Raw genomic sequence first — 14,509 nt, 5'->3', positions numbered from 1 at the left:
AAATGCTCAATTATAACCAATAGCACTGATGTCACTGATTGCCAGATGCCCGCTTCTTTGATGTTATTGGACATATTATCTGGACATATCAGCTGCTCAAACTTAAAGCAACTTAAAGCGAGCTTATTGTTTTGCAGTGATTTTTGGAAAGTAAGTTTTTTTATGTGTGATAGTGAAAGCCTGACTAGGAGAGAAATTGGTCTCCTAGAGCAGAGATCTAAAGTTTGTAGGTCTGGATATTACATTAGTATGTACAGTTTGTTTTACAGCTTAAACACCTAATTTAAATTCCTACATTTTGTTGTGTTCTACTTGTGTTGCCACATAATGAGGCCACCAGAAACGTTTAGGTTGAGTTAGTATGTGAATGTGTGCCATTGTTGGCTTCTCCTTTCCTCATCACCAGTGTTGTCCCCAGGGTCTCCTCTCTATGGCTTGCTTCTTTGCCCTCTGATTTTTGTTATGTCTGCAGTCTCTCCAAATACTCTGGACTATTTCTGGCATCCATTCATTTTAACATACATGCAAGCTTAAAAAAATATAATGAGCAGTTTGTTTCATAATGTATTTGACGGTAAGAAATGTAAAACCTATGTTTTAAAAAATTGTTTAAGTAAGTTATAGTCTAATCATAGTTCCTGTTTTGGCTAAAATATCTGAATTTTATTCTAGAGTCCCCCGGTCAAATATGCATCCATCTAATTGGCTGATTTGTGTTTTCCCAGTCTGCTGGGTGGAGTGAGCAGCTGTATTTGGAGATTGCCAAGGGCTGTATCATAAACGAGTGATTTCATTAGAAGGTTAAACCAATCATCTATCTCACAAAGCACTAGGAGTACCATGTGGAGCTAAAGTGCAAATATAAGAGCGAACAGTTTAAGTTGGGTTATTGGTTGGTATTAAACTCTTTTGCCGTCAGACAAACTTATTTGACAGCAGGATATTTAGCTGTTCAGAATTTCAAGAGGAACTTTTTATTAAATGACCTGTAATAAGTTATTTCATAGGTCACAAAAACCAGGTCTTTTAACAGTGCTGTGTAGGCTTTTTGTATCTGCTGTGTAGGGTTAAGACAATGCTATTGCAGTACAGTCTATGCCTTTTGACGTAATGGTTTTCTATTTATTTACTCCAAAGCTGTTAATAGCAATGTTTTGGGCATAAATTTGGATGTCATTGAAGTAACATTCTTATTGACTATTGTGGAAAAACATGAAAAGTGGCCTAATGGAGAGTAATTTCTTGAATCCATATTTCCCTGGTCCTTCTCAGTCTTTATACAGTTTCAAATTATTCTAAGGTATTCAAATTCTTGCATTGTTTCCAGAAATGTTATATCTACAGGTGTGATAAACCGGTTGGAAGCACTTCAGTAATCATGTTTTGTTGTTTGCAATACCACTGACACATTGCACTGCTTTAATGGTGCATTGCTGTCAACAGCTGTTTATTCCAGGTGACAAACTAGGATGAGAACCCAGCTTATCACCACACTGCTTCATCACCCTGTTTGTGATCCCTCTCATCACCTTTTTGTAACTCTGTTCAGAATATGAAACTTTTGATATATCTGTTAAAACCTGGCTTTAAACCATGTCATGTTAACGCACATTGGCCGCTCTCGGCACTAAGCAAGTTCAAGAACATTCTAACTCATCCCCATCTCCCTCTGCGCAGTTAAACTTTCTTTAAACTTCCAACGCTCATAAGATATTCAGTACCGAACAATGAAGCTATTAGCTGTGTCTTTGTGTACTTGCCACCATGTGTAGAGTACAGAGGCGGGAGGGAGCACAGATTTGGGATGAAGCGCACTCCAACGATAGCAAGCTACAGACATAAAAGTAATTTATTTCACCGACACAGACAAGAGAAAAGCCCCCGTTCTTCCAGGTTTCTTTTTTCTCCTTGTGCTCCCCCTTCATCCGACGCTGCTACTCGGCAGCTGTTCCTCTCACTTTCTGCCCTCCATCCACCCCAGCGTACCCTCCTAAAGTCTCCCCCCACCTTCCTCCAGCAAGCTCAGCATGATGGCTTTGTTTTATTGTAGTGCAGCATTTGGCAGGGGAAACCCCCGTCTGCAGAGGGACAGGGGTCCGGCTTGTCCTGAATGGTTGGATGTAGGGAGGGTGAGCAGATAAGGAGAGCAGAGGATTAGTGGCGGCTGTTGGACATTTGGTTTCTACATTAGCGCGATTATTTTTTTCTAAGCTGTTAGCTTTGGCTCTTTCTACAGAGAGCTGCTTTTTTTTAAACACCTGTTGGAGATGTGAGGTAATTTTTCTGGACATGTGACTTTGCGTTTGTTTTAGCTACTGGAGAGTTTCTACTTGTTTTTATGCTTTGCTTTTTATTATTTTGCCAACAATGTATTTTTTCTAAATAATTTAAAATTGTGCGTTTTCCACATATCTTTTTACCCAACCCAGAATGTTCTGGCAAAAACAGAATGGACATCCCCCCTAATTTAGTCATTGGCTTTCACATTTACTACGCTCTATCCCAGATCCTTTGTCATGCTTGGCAAAAAAAAAAAAAAAAAAAAAAACTTGGATCACGTGTCATATCCGCACTGTATTCCAGGTTATCTCCACACGGGCAAAATAAAAAATCCCTTGTCAAGGACAGGAAAGAGAGGGCATTTATTTGTGTTGACAAAAGGCTGTTTTCCTCCACAGACGAGAAAAAAATGTAGTGGGACAATAAAATCAGTATTTTATTACTGCAGTGCCCAACAAAAACCTCTTGACTAACTGCCTCGCTGAGCGGTAAACCCACTTTTTTTTTTCTCTCTCTCTCTTTTTTTATTGTTTTTCTTTTTCTATTTAACTTTTAACAAACAGGATTTGTTTTCTCCATCATTTAGAGTCCCTTTCTCTTCATCTTTTGTGCAGTCCTTTGCTCACTTTGCCTTTGCGTTTTCAGCAAAGGCTGCATGTTTATACTAACATTCTCAGTAAAATACACAAAAAATGAAAAGCAAAAATGAGAGGTATTGTCAAAACTGCTTTTGTTTGAATTAATTGTACAGAAGCTGTGAAGATCAGATGTGAAGCCTGTGCTACATTTCGTAATACCTGGATCAGCGTCGCAGATCTTTGTGGTTAAAGCAGTTGGTCAGTGGTTTGAAAACAAAACCATACTGGTTTCCTGTACCCCTGCTCTGCCCCATTGCTTCACTCCTGGGGCCAGCTGGGTTGGAAATATAATGATGTGAGCCGTTTACCCTGTAGAAACCATTTTGGGCTGCTCTTGTCCCCAAAGGCAATAACTCTCTGGAATGGTCTGTAGAGATTGATAAATTACAGGAATCTATGTATTGCCCATTTGGCAAACACTTACTTACTGTTTAGAAACTGTAGAAGGTTTTTAAGCCCTTTGAAACATTGTTTTAGATTTTTGATAACAAAATTAATCTTGTCCCGGTTGCTCCGGTTAGGTCTGCAGAATACATATAAACACCAATTTGATTTAATTATGGAGAAAAACAGTTTTACTCGACAGTAATCTGCTTGATTGGCACAAATGCACAAGATCTCAGAAAGACGTAAAGAGATTTGGGAGATCAGTTTGTTGTTGGACTTTTTTTATTGACAAACTATAGCTAATGTGAGCTTAACTGATTTTGCACCAAAGTCTAGCTTGTTAAAACTCACTTGAAGACAGAACTCAGCTGCAACAAAGGCACTAGACTTCATCCCAGTGGCATTATCCTTTACTGTAAAATGGATTTAGGCAACATTCTTCTGTAGGAGAGCTAGGAGATGAGCGAAAACGGACCTAAAAGCTTAAACACAATAAACTGAAAGTTTAATGTGACTGTTGCCTGTGAGTTTCTGCTCAAACATTTACAAGTTCAGCTGATAGCCTTACTTTTAATATTATGAGCATCTGTTGGCTTTTTGAAGGATCTGGCTGTTTTTTTTTTTTTTATGCATTACAGCTGACATGAAGTGGTTTAAGATTATAACGAGTTGCTCAGCCCCCTTTCCAAGTCTCCAACATTACCACTCTCAATTTTTTTGCTTTGTGCATAGGGGTTTGAAAATTGATACAGTTTTTGATATGACGTTGTGTGAATTAGTTTACAAGAATGTCTGGGCAACAGGTGGCATCAATTTGTAGACTTTGTCACTCAGGCGCAGAACAAAAGCAGTGGATTTTCCTGAATGCTGTCTTGTGTCTGGTTGCTGGCTGAAATTCCTTGTACTGCAGGCTTTCTGAGCTGTGTGTGTGTGTGGTCAGCTACATATGTAGACCAGCCATTGTGGAATTGACCCTCAGCAGATGTGGTCTGAACAATGAGCTGGGTAAATAAAAGGAAGTGGCGTATAAATAGCCTCTTACGTCTGAGGGAGTGGACTTCACGTGTGTGTATGTGGAAAAAGAACGATCCCGTTTGATATGAATGAATTGTATTTTAGGAAGTTGCTGAACTGAATGCTCCACAGGTGGTGTTTGCTAAACTGTCAGTAATGTAGACTTCCCATCAGTTTTGTACATAACGTGGCTTTGATCTTATCAGCTATTCCAAAGAATTGTTCACCATTGTTCTTTGATTTGTCGTTTTTTTTAGCAATATGTTGTCCTTCATTGTCACCTATACTTTGCATGCAGATTTTGTTGAGCTGTGAACTTCAACACTTCTCTAAATCATCCTAGTGAAAAGTGAATGCGGAACAAGACTAAAAATAAAGCAACCTCCTCACTCCAACTCTCTCCTTGGCTTTCTTGTATCTAGGCCACATATAGATCAGTGTCCTGATGCATTTCATGTTGCATCACACAAGAATGTATCAGCCTTTGAATCTTGCTCAGCATTACTTGATTACTACTCCTTAGTCACAGTCTTTGTTGAGGACATAATTGCAATGTGCTTGAAAGTTCTCCAAGGTAATTTCTTATTTTACATTGACTGTTATATTCCTTTTTGCACTGACTGAACAAATGAAGTTTGTATTTTTACGTTTCACCAAGTTTGTAAAGCTATTGGGGTATTTAAGTGTGCTGTACTAGAGCAGAGTTATCAATTACATTTGTAATTTAGTACATTTACGACTGCATAAAAAAAAACAAGTCAATTCAACACTAATTTTCTGTATTGGTTCAATATAGGCCAATACTAAACCTGAGAGATCTGTATTGGTATTGTGAAAAACATGAACCAGTGCATCCATACTTATTGTTTTCATTTTGACAGACTAACCATTTACATGCACTATCCACACATTTTAAGTATATTAATGAACATGCATGGAAAATCTTCCGGTGAATAGTTCTGGCAAGTAACTGGCTTGTTAGAAACTAAAAATCTGATTGGTTTTCCAGTTAGTTACTAGCCGACCCAAAAATAAAAACACTCTGGATACTGTTGCTGAACAAACAAGGCTCAAAGTAAAACCGATTAGCATTTATGAATTGAATAAACTGCTGTCTGATATAAAAATCACAAAATTTCAGTCTTTCCTCAGTAACGGCGCCCACATTGATTGAGGGGTGTTGTCGATACAAACTTGCTAATATTCTGCACTCCTCGATCAGGAAACGACAGGATTTTTAAATTTTGGTCAGAGCCGAACAAATTGAAAATTAGCCTTTTTCTGATTTTGCAGTAGATGTTTAACAATATTGTGTACAAAAGGCATTTTTTAAATTTTTACAACTATTTTGATATGTTTTTGTTGTGGTTTAGACATTGTTCATGTTTGCCTTCTTTTAAAAAGTTGTTTAAGTTATTTAAAATGGCTGAACATTAAGCATGTTCATCTTTGATCATTGAAGTTGAATTGCTGTTAATTAAATGATTGATATCAGAATGTAAATATTTGCTCTCTCTCTGATATTTTCAGTTACAAGCCATTTCCTCATGCCTCTCTTCACATTTATCTCTGGTGTCCCAGATCCTGAGTTCTGTTACAGCTCCACAGGGATATATGTGTGCGTGTATGTTTGTGTGTGTTGCAGATTTAGTCTCTGGTCTGGATTTGGGCAGTTGCTTGATGTTACTGAAGTCACTGATGGCCTACATTAGCTGCACACTTCACAGGAAACATGGCACAGTTGATGGACACTGCAGTGAACCTAAAGGCAGATCAGCACTGAGAGACCTGGAGATTATTAAAGGTAGAGTTCTGGTGAAGAACGAAGGAGAAGGGTGTCATCAATTTTGAGTCTGGGTCTTAGTTTTTTTTCTTTGGAGAGCTTTGTAGATTTTTACTGCAGTTTGTCCCCTGTAAACACGTATAAAAAGCATATTTTTTCCAGTTTCACCCAGTACCCATTTTGTTATGAATAGCATTTAATCATAAACTATAACATAATGGACTGGATGTGCTTCTCTGCAGTTTATGCATTTTCCTTTATCGTCACAATCATTAGTTTAGTTCGTTTTAATGTTTATTTCTTTGACTTTTTATTAATGAATGCAGAAAACCCAAATAATAAAGTTCTCCAAGCATGTTTGTTTTTAGCCCAGATGAAATGTTGCAGACTTATTCAAATTTAGGTTAAAGCCAATTCAGGTGTAGAGTTGATCCTCCAGTGTTGTTTAAGGGGTCCATCTTCCATTTGGTGATATGGGGGTCAACTTTTGACATGTCAGAATCATCTGCCCTTACTTTTACTTTCTCTAAAGCTGTTCAGACATCATTTAGTTAAACTGTGTGATATTTGTAGCCTGGGTGTCTCAATGCTCTCACAGTAACGCCTCATATTTTCTCTCTGTCATCAAAACCAGTATCACAAGGCCATCATATTCACCAGAGATTGGTCAGACAGAAGCTTCCTTTCAAAACACTGGAGCATGAATTTATTAAGATAATACTCTAAGTATGCATATGTTTTTTTTTAACCCTATAAACCTTACTTTTATGTACTTTCCAAGTATGCAAGTACAGGTTTACTTGATTTGTGGACAAATTAATTATGTTTTAAATAAGAAAATCCTTCATTGCCAGTGCACTTGAAAATATTTGCTTTAGTTGAGACCAGATAAGTCGAGCCTTCTTCAGACAGCCTTTGACTTGTCATCTTAGACACTTTCTTTAAAAAAAAATAAAAATAAAACAAATAGATGCATACCAGAGATTAAGTTGACTCCAATCTAGATTATTGTAGGTTTAATGTGTGTATTTTTATCCTGTGCTCTTTAACATGCCTTAACACAAACATTAGAAGCCTTTTCTAGAAGCTTTCATTGTTTTCCACTAATTGTAGAGGATCAGGGTTTCATGTTTTAGCTATAATCGCGTGACCTACATGGATCTTCGTGTCTGGTTTTTGGATGGCTCACTGGAGATTTGGCGTTGTTCACTCTAAGGTTTACAATTAATCTAGGACTTGGTGGTTTCAAAACCTACAATTTACTTTATTATGGGGATGGGGGTGGAGTTGAAAGGGGGTGAAAGACATGATAGAAAGAAAGTGAAGGAGGAGAAGAAATTTCAAGACTGAATCAAAGAGAAGGACTGGAAAAGGAGATGCAGTTGAGGATGACAGATCGGTGATTCTTAGAGAGGGTTTAGTATTTGGGAGAAGAGCAATTTTCTTTTGGTACTGTATATAATGGCCCCTGCTTGAGTTGGACAGCTTTCATTGCCCCTTTTGTGTGTGCTGACATCTTAGGTTCCCAAAGAGAGAAGAGGGATGGAGAGGGCTCGGCCTCCAGGGTTTTGCGCTGGCATGGGAAAGGCAGAGTATTAGCCCCATATGAATATGGGAGAATATAAAGCCCCCACAGGTCAAAGGGAACCTGCCAGTATGCACTCCTGGCTCTTTATCCTTCTCAAACCCACATCACCACACACACAGACACCACTATCCACAAAGTGGCGCCTGAATGCAATGGAACAATTCCCCGACTGTGGTTAAAATACAGACAAGTTTTCTCTTCCGTACTTTATCACAGTCTGAGTAATGATGTGTTTTTAGGCTCCTACTTCACTAACTGGTTGAGTTTCTTCCCTTTTATATATATTTTTATATCTTCTTTGTTTATAATTCTAAACAAATACGAGAGTAATATTTAATATTAAGCATTAAGATAATGGGAATATGAATATATATTTGATATTTTAAAACTGTAGGATGTCTTTAAATGCTTCTCACAAAACTGTACATGCAAAGTTGTAACGATTCTTTTCTAAAATCACTGTTGTGCAAATCAACCTTTCAGTTTGTATTTGACAAATTGAGTGCATAATTCTTTATAGTTGATTTAATATCATGAAAAATTGATAGGATTAATATGTGAAGTGTAAAATTAAAGTTAAATACAAAATCTTTTAAAGCTGCACATAAACAGTAGCAGCCATTAAACTTCTGGTATTTGTCTTCAGAAACTGCACAATCTATAATCTTTTCCAGATTGTATGACTCATACAGTCAATGGGGTGCATTAACATTTCTTTGCTTGCCAGTCTTTTCCAAAAGAGCAAAGTTCTTGCATTCATTTAATTTATTTCAACTGCAGATCTAGAAACATTTCTCATGAATAAAGGAAGGTTATGTCTTTTTCATCTTTAATCCTGGAGGGCTTGACCAGTCATGTTACCATCTAGTCCTCATACGGATAACTTCTGGATACTTCATTGTACCTACTGTTTTTTATTACATTTAAAAAACACATCAACTGTAATCTAGTTGGTGTACTACAACATGGTTGCAATACTGACTTAGTGAAGACAGAAGTGTCACAAAATGTCAGAAAAGAACTGAATGCATCTTTTGACATAAAATCCACACGTCTCTGCTCAAGCAGCATTTAAATGGTGTTCAGACAAACGGATGATTTTCAGCATTTAGGAAACTACTCATCACCTGCTCGATTCACCTGCTTCAGTGGTATTACCTTAAACGGATAGCTTAATTTTTAGTGGCGCATACAATAATAACAGAAAAGGTATTACATATGCATGAAGTCGAAAATATATATGTGAAATGGACGGAAAATAATACAGTCTTCAATTTTATTTTACAAATTTGTAAACGTGTATTCTGCCTCATTTACTTTGATTCCATAAAAAAATAAAATTTTCTTCATAAGTTATGTACTTGGTGAGCAAATTGAACACTGTCATAAATCCTTTTATCATTCAAAAACGGATCAAGTCCTGATGAGTGATGTGCAAAAGACTGTTCTACAAAGTATTGACTCGGGGCGTTTCCCTTTCCTTCCACTTCACAATTATGCACTGCTTTGTTTTGGACCAACACTTTAAATCCTAAAAATTAACGCTCGTGGTTGTAATGTGACATGTATAAATGTTCAAAATATGTGAAGACTTTGCTACTGCACCTGGATTATAGTTGGTGTCTATTAAACTACCATGTTCTTTGCCACCTTCATCATTATTCAGAGCACAAACTGACCACATTCGTTGACACGTATGAAATCTAAAAGCTGTGAAGTGTGGGTGGAGGCGGGAGCGGCTAGGAACAGTCAGAGTGAGATCACTGTAGTGAAGATTCTGAACAAAGGGGACAAATGATGGACTCGGTCGCATTTCCTCTGATGAGAAGATGCAGTCAGAACCTTTAGTGACGTTAGAATGAAAAAGCCGTCGTGTGAGCATGATTCACCTGCTTAATTATGTCACGTCCTGTTTGGTCCTCGTTTGTAAACAAGTCACTGAAGATAGGCGGGAAATGGGAGGAGGAGGGACCCTTCCTGTTGTTTTGGGATTTTTATTTTTTTTTTTTCTCTGTGCTTTCTGCTCCTTTTGGATAAAACCTGTCATCCTTTCAATGACACCTTGGCGTCCGAAAGCTAATACAGAAAAAAAATAGATCAACGATTCTTTTCGACTAAATACAAATGTTTTGTGGATTAGTTCACTGGTATGGACAGAACCACCTCGCTAAATAGGATATGACTTGTTTCCTTTAGTAGTCACCCAGTTAGATTTACCATGTGACATCATGTGCTTAATATTTGTTCTTAAAGCATTTGAAAAGGATGCAGATTAAACTTTCACCGGAAAGACATCATTAAACTTTGTCCCTTTCATGGATTGAAAAATGACACGAAACTGTAACTGCACTTTACTGAATTCAGCTCGCTACTTAAAAGTTAATTAAAATGTTGTACATTAACAACAAAGATAAATCCCCAGACTAAAAACAAATATTCACCCTAAACATTTTGTAGATAAGTTGATTCTAAATATTTACCCAACCAAATAAAGTTGCTGTAAAGGTAATGATTATTCTGTATATCAAAGCAAGCCTCTTGAAGAATATATATATTTTAGAAAACTAGCCCAGTTAGCTAGGTTAAGTTTCACAGAATAAAAGCTAAATACAAGTTGTGAAAGGTGTCAGCCATTAATACTTTATTTCATTGTCAAAATTGACCTGTCAAAGTGCTGTAGGAGCTGTTTGGCCTTTTATTCGCACAAATATAATCTATAGCTGGGGCTCAATTTCAGTCTGTCTGACCATGATGAAAATTAATAATTCACACAGACTTCATGGTTAACACAATATCAGGCAGACTACAATCCTGCATTAAAAGATCCATTACTATTGGAAATATTCCAGGGAATGACATTTGCAGTCAGTTTCTAACCCACATACATTTTGTTTTCATAGTCACCCCTCATTTGAGTGAGTTCCCTCGAAAAGATTGACCACTCAAAAAGTAATTAGGGCATTAGAGCAAGCTGTGTAGTTTTCTTATCAAAGCCAGTGTTTCCCACCATCTGTTTTTGCTCCAGGGGCACTTGCAGTTTTGTTTTCCCTGGAAAAGACGGTGAAAACGTTCAAGTGAGAAAGTTGTGCTGACAGGGCCAGGAGTCGCTTTATCAATCTCAGGAAGCCTTGCTACCAGAGGGCAGGAACTGCCATTGGCTCCAGGAGAAGGGACTTTCCTTTTTCCTGCCCCACTAGGATGCAGAACAATGACCAAATAAGTTATACGTTCATGGCCATTTGCTACGTATGGGTTCATGAAATGTGTACTTTTGTTGTTTGTAGTCAAGTTAACCTCTCCCCCAGAAACAAATGTCTGCATCGGAGGCATGTGGATATGAAAGTTGGTTAGACAACTGCAGGCAGTGCGACCCACTTGTTGGTGTATTTTTGGGGTTAGACGAGACAGCTCATCTGTGTGTAGTCCTCTTTTGCATAAATGTCACTTTTTTTCCCTCACCCGTCACCCTCCTCTTTACTGCTAATCACTGTTATTTCACATTAACAGTTCGTCACCGCTGCTCATCTGCCGTTTAGCCTCTCAGCAGGTTGTCACAGTTTCAGTGACAGCTCCTCTTGCGCTTTCCAGTGTCACTTGTGTCACCTGCAGTGCTGGCAGCTCTCCAGGTACTTGAAGCGATTGCGCTCGGCAAAGTGAGGGAGGACGGATAGAGCAACTGGCCATTTGGAAAAGTGGAGAGAGGGAGAGGGAGAGACTAGTTTTGCAGCACTAATTGGTCAGGAAGTGGGCTGCTTGGATGTGCAAGCTCTTCACTCCCCCTCCTCTCCCAGTGGGCAGTCAGTTCTGTTGCGTTGTTTCCATCTGTCCCCCCTTTGCTTTCCTTTCAGTGTCTCTTTCTCTTTGAGCTGACCTCATATTGTAGAGGTCTGGGACGACAACAGCGACTACTACCTCTTTAAATCATTTGGCCTTATACTGAAACTTTTCAGGTTGTCGGACATGGATCTAACATGCGAAAGGATACTGGGATACAAGCAACTGAAAAAAGGCTACCTGTGAGAATGGTCTCTCAGAGGTGAGTGGCAGGTTGTGTCTCTGTCTTGCAGGGAATTGTAGAGTCATCAGTAAATGTTAAACTGTAAAATAGGTTGTACGCTGGGATATTAGCTCATACATGCAAGCTTTTTCCTTGCTAAAAGAGCCCAGGTCTTTACTTAATCATAATTGCAGATGTTGTCCCTGCCAAACCAAGTCTGACCAGCAATTACACACCCTAAAGTTTCAATTTTGCAAAAGTCTAATGGCACCTTTGCGTACTTGGCAACTTCTGCAGTCTGTTTTTAAGCCTGGAAAACTTGTTAAAATGTGTTTGAAGAGTTGAGGACCAGGCAATTAAAATGATGTTGGATCAATGTTGGTCTTGTAGTAGAAGTTCTAATTTAAACAAACTTAAAATGTTTTGGTTGTAAAAAATATATTAACGTTTAAGATATTACTTGAACGTGCAATGAGTCCCAGCATTAACCAATAAGACTTATCCACACAGGTAAAGTTTGATTAGGTGAGATTATTATATACCTGGTTGATGAATCGTTTCATTTTTAAGGTTACTGCAATGACACTATACTCTTGCCTGCAGTGTTTTGTGTAGGAGTGCACAAATGTGTGTGTTCTCCTGTGTGGGGTGTCCTCATTTGAGAAAGTCCTAAGTGGAGCACCCAGCTTTCTGAGGGTCATAAATTTAGATACAATATCGTAGAGACTGCTTTATCACCCCAACACAGTGGTGCAATGATGCTTACTTGTTTGACAGGTTTTGAAAAGTTCTTTATAAATAAAAGGAAACTCATTCTTGAAGAGATGAGATGCTCTTAAGAGATAACATTGTTCTTATCTAACCTGCATTTAGATTTTTTTTTTCTTTGAACGTAATGTGTGGCTTGCACTTAAAAACACAAGCAATTTAAGAAATGCATGTTTACATCTACTTTTGGGCAACCAAATGGTGTCAGATTGAAGACGATGCAAGCTTTCTAGCACGGTGCATTGACTGGTGGGAATACTGTTTATAAAAGGGTCGTCAACAATAATTGGGTAGGTTGTGGCATCTTTAATTGTGCTCAGTTACTGCTACAAGGCAGGCTACATTTATGATTTCATGTTTGTTCTACATCTGACCCTGTCTAAATGTCCCAGCTAAAATGAACTCTAATTGGGTGTGTTGTTACCTGACAGGAGTGCATTCATTGATCATATTAGCGGTGCCTTGTTTGAAACGAGTTGTTTAAGCTTCTGTTGCCTTTTCTGGAACCATTCTGTCTATCCTCTTCTGATCTCAGATACCAACAAAGTATTTTTGCCTTTCACAAGATATTTTCTCATTTTCCAACCTTTCTCTGCAGTGGTAATGCATGAAAATCCCACTAGATTGTCTGTTTCTAGAAAAAAAAAAAAAGAATGTTGTCTGGCAACAACTGTGCCTTGTTCAACATTACTTAAATCCCTTCTCTTTGCAAATCCAGTGCTAAAACTTCAGCAAGTAATGCACTGAATTGTTGAAATGCAACTGGCTCACTTTCTGTTCGTATTTGAAAAGTTGTACCTAATAAGATGGCCAGTGAGTGTATGTCCCTAATGGAGAAAAAATTCCCCCTCTTTGGTCTCTTTTCCTGGAGTGGGACCCCAGTCCTGTATTCTAATCTGAGGCCAAACACAGCTTCCTCCATATATCCGCCACACATGCTCCTGCACACAATGACTGTGTATACTCATGCAGGTTGTTACCCTCCGCCCTAATACACTATTGTTTTAGTGGCTTAATGCAATAATTTGCTGTTTTTTTTTTGTTTGTTTTTTTTTTTAATGCCCTCTTCTTTTAATGAAGAGGACATTAAACCTCATGAAACAATTACAGAAAACATGGCAGATACTCCTGTTACAATAACAAATTTTCCTGAAATATCAAAAAACTTTAAATTCTAACATTTGACACTGGAACTTGAAGACATTTTAAATGCACAAAATGAATGACAGAAACAACAAATAAAATGAATTATGAAATCTCTGTAAACAAAACTGTCCTTCAGCAAAAGAGCTAGCACTATCATCCTGTTTTTAGTAGAGTGAGAAGCTAAAAACTGCAAGTTGTACAAATGAAATTAAGCTAATTTTAATTTATTACATGATTTGTGTATTGTGCAACAGGTCTAATGGTAGCCCATATGTGTTTCTGCTTCTTTGTCCATTGCTCATTATTTATCTTCCACACTTCACACCTACCTTGCTGTAGACTTTTAACTTGTATCTTAAATACTTTTCCCAGGTTCTGCATTAGCCGTGGTACCACCCTGCTCTGTCATTAGCTACAGCTGTTCCTCCTGTTACTTTGTTGGCGTAGCTGCTAAAGTGTTTGTCTTTGTCGCTATTGATGTTTAGTCTGCTAGAATGGGAAATAATTTTTTTGTGTTCCTGGCTGCTTGTCCTGCAAAGTTGGAGGTACTCCTCCTCTTACATAAGCTTTAACTGCAGTCAGGTTGTTTTGGCCTGTAGAACTTAGAAATTCCTGGACTTGTCCTGGCATTGAAAGTGGACAGCTGAAGCCAGAATGAATGCCGTCCAGGAGTCTGGAATGCTCATAAATATGGAAATGAAAGGAAATTAGTATTAAAGCAAGTTGTGAAATGTAGAGTTCACAGAAATAAGAAATATAATTTGTATGAGCTAAACCTGCTCTTCATCCATCCACTCCAACGCTGGGCAGTTTTGCAAAAGTCTTGCAACTGCACTTTAGTGGACGCAGATCTGTGATCAATCACGTTTACAAAAATAATCAACTGAATCCTTCTTCTGACCACCACT

The 14,509-nt window shown here is 38.1% G+C and overlaps 1 protein-coding gene across 2 annotated transcripts in view; it reads left to right on the top strand.

Annotated features, from left to right (window-relative positions):
* The window catches only part of LOC106920692 (pleckstrin homology domain-containing family G member 1), a 64,064-nt gene that overhangs the window by 9,856 nt on the left and 39,699 nt on the right, over positions 1–14,509 (top strand). Inside the window, exon 1 of one of the 2 annotated variants that reach the window (XM_014991859.2) lies at positions 11,487–11,726. The exons of the other annotated variant lie outside the window; for it this stretch is intronic. The gene's annotated coding sequence lies outside the window, so the exon portion shown is untranslated. Of the gene's footprint in view, positions 1–11,486; positions 11,727–14,509 lie in introns of those variants that run through there. 2 annotated transcript variants of the gene reach the window in all.

This window comes from Poecilia mexicana, unplaced genomic scaffold (assembly GCF_051168715.1).
Source record: "Poecilia mexicana isolate PSO_F unplaced genomic scaffold, ASM5116871v1 scaffold_21, whole genome shotgun sequence".
Lineage (NCBI taxonomy): Eukaryota > Metazoa > Chordata > Actinopteri > Cyprinodontiformes > Poeciliidae > Poecilia > Poecilia mexicana.
The sequence above is the reverse complement of the archived record's forward strand: the minus strand, read 5'-3'. Positions and strand labels throughout refer to the sequence as shown.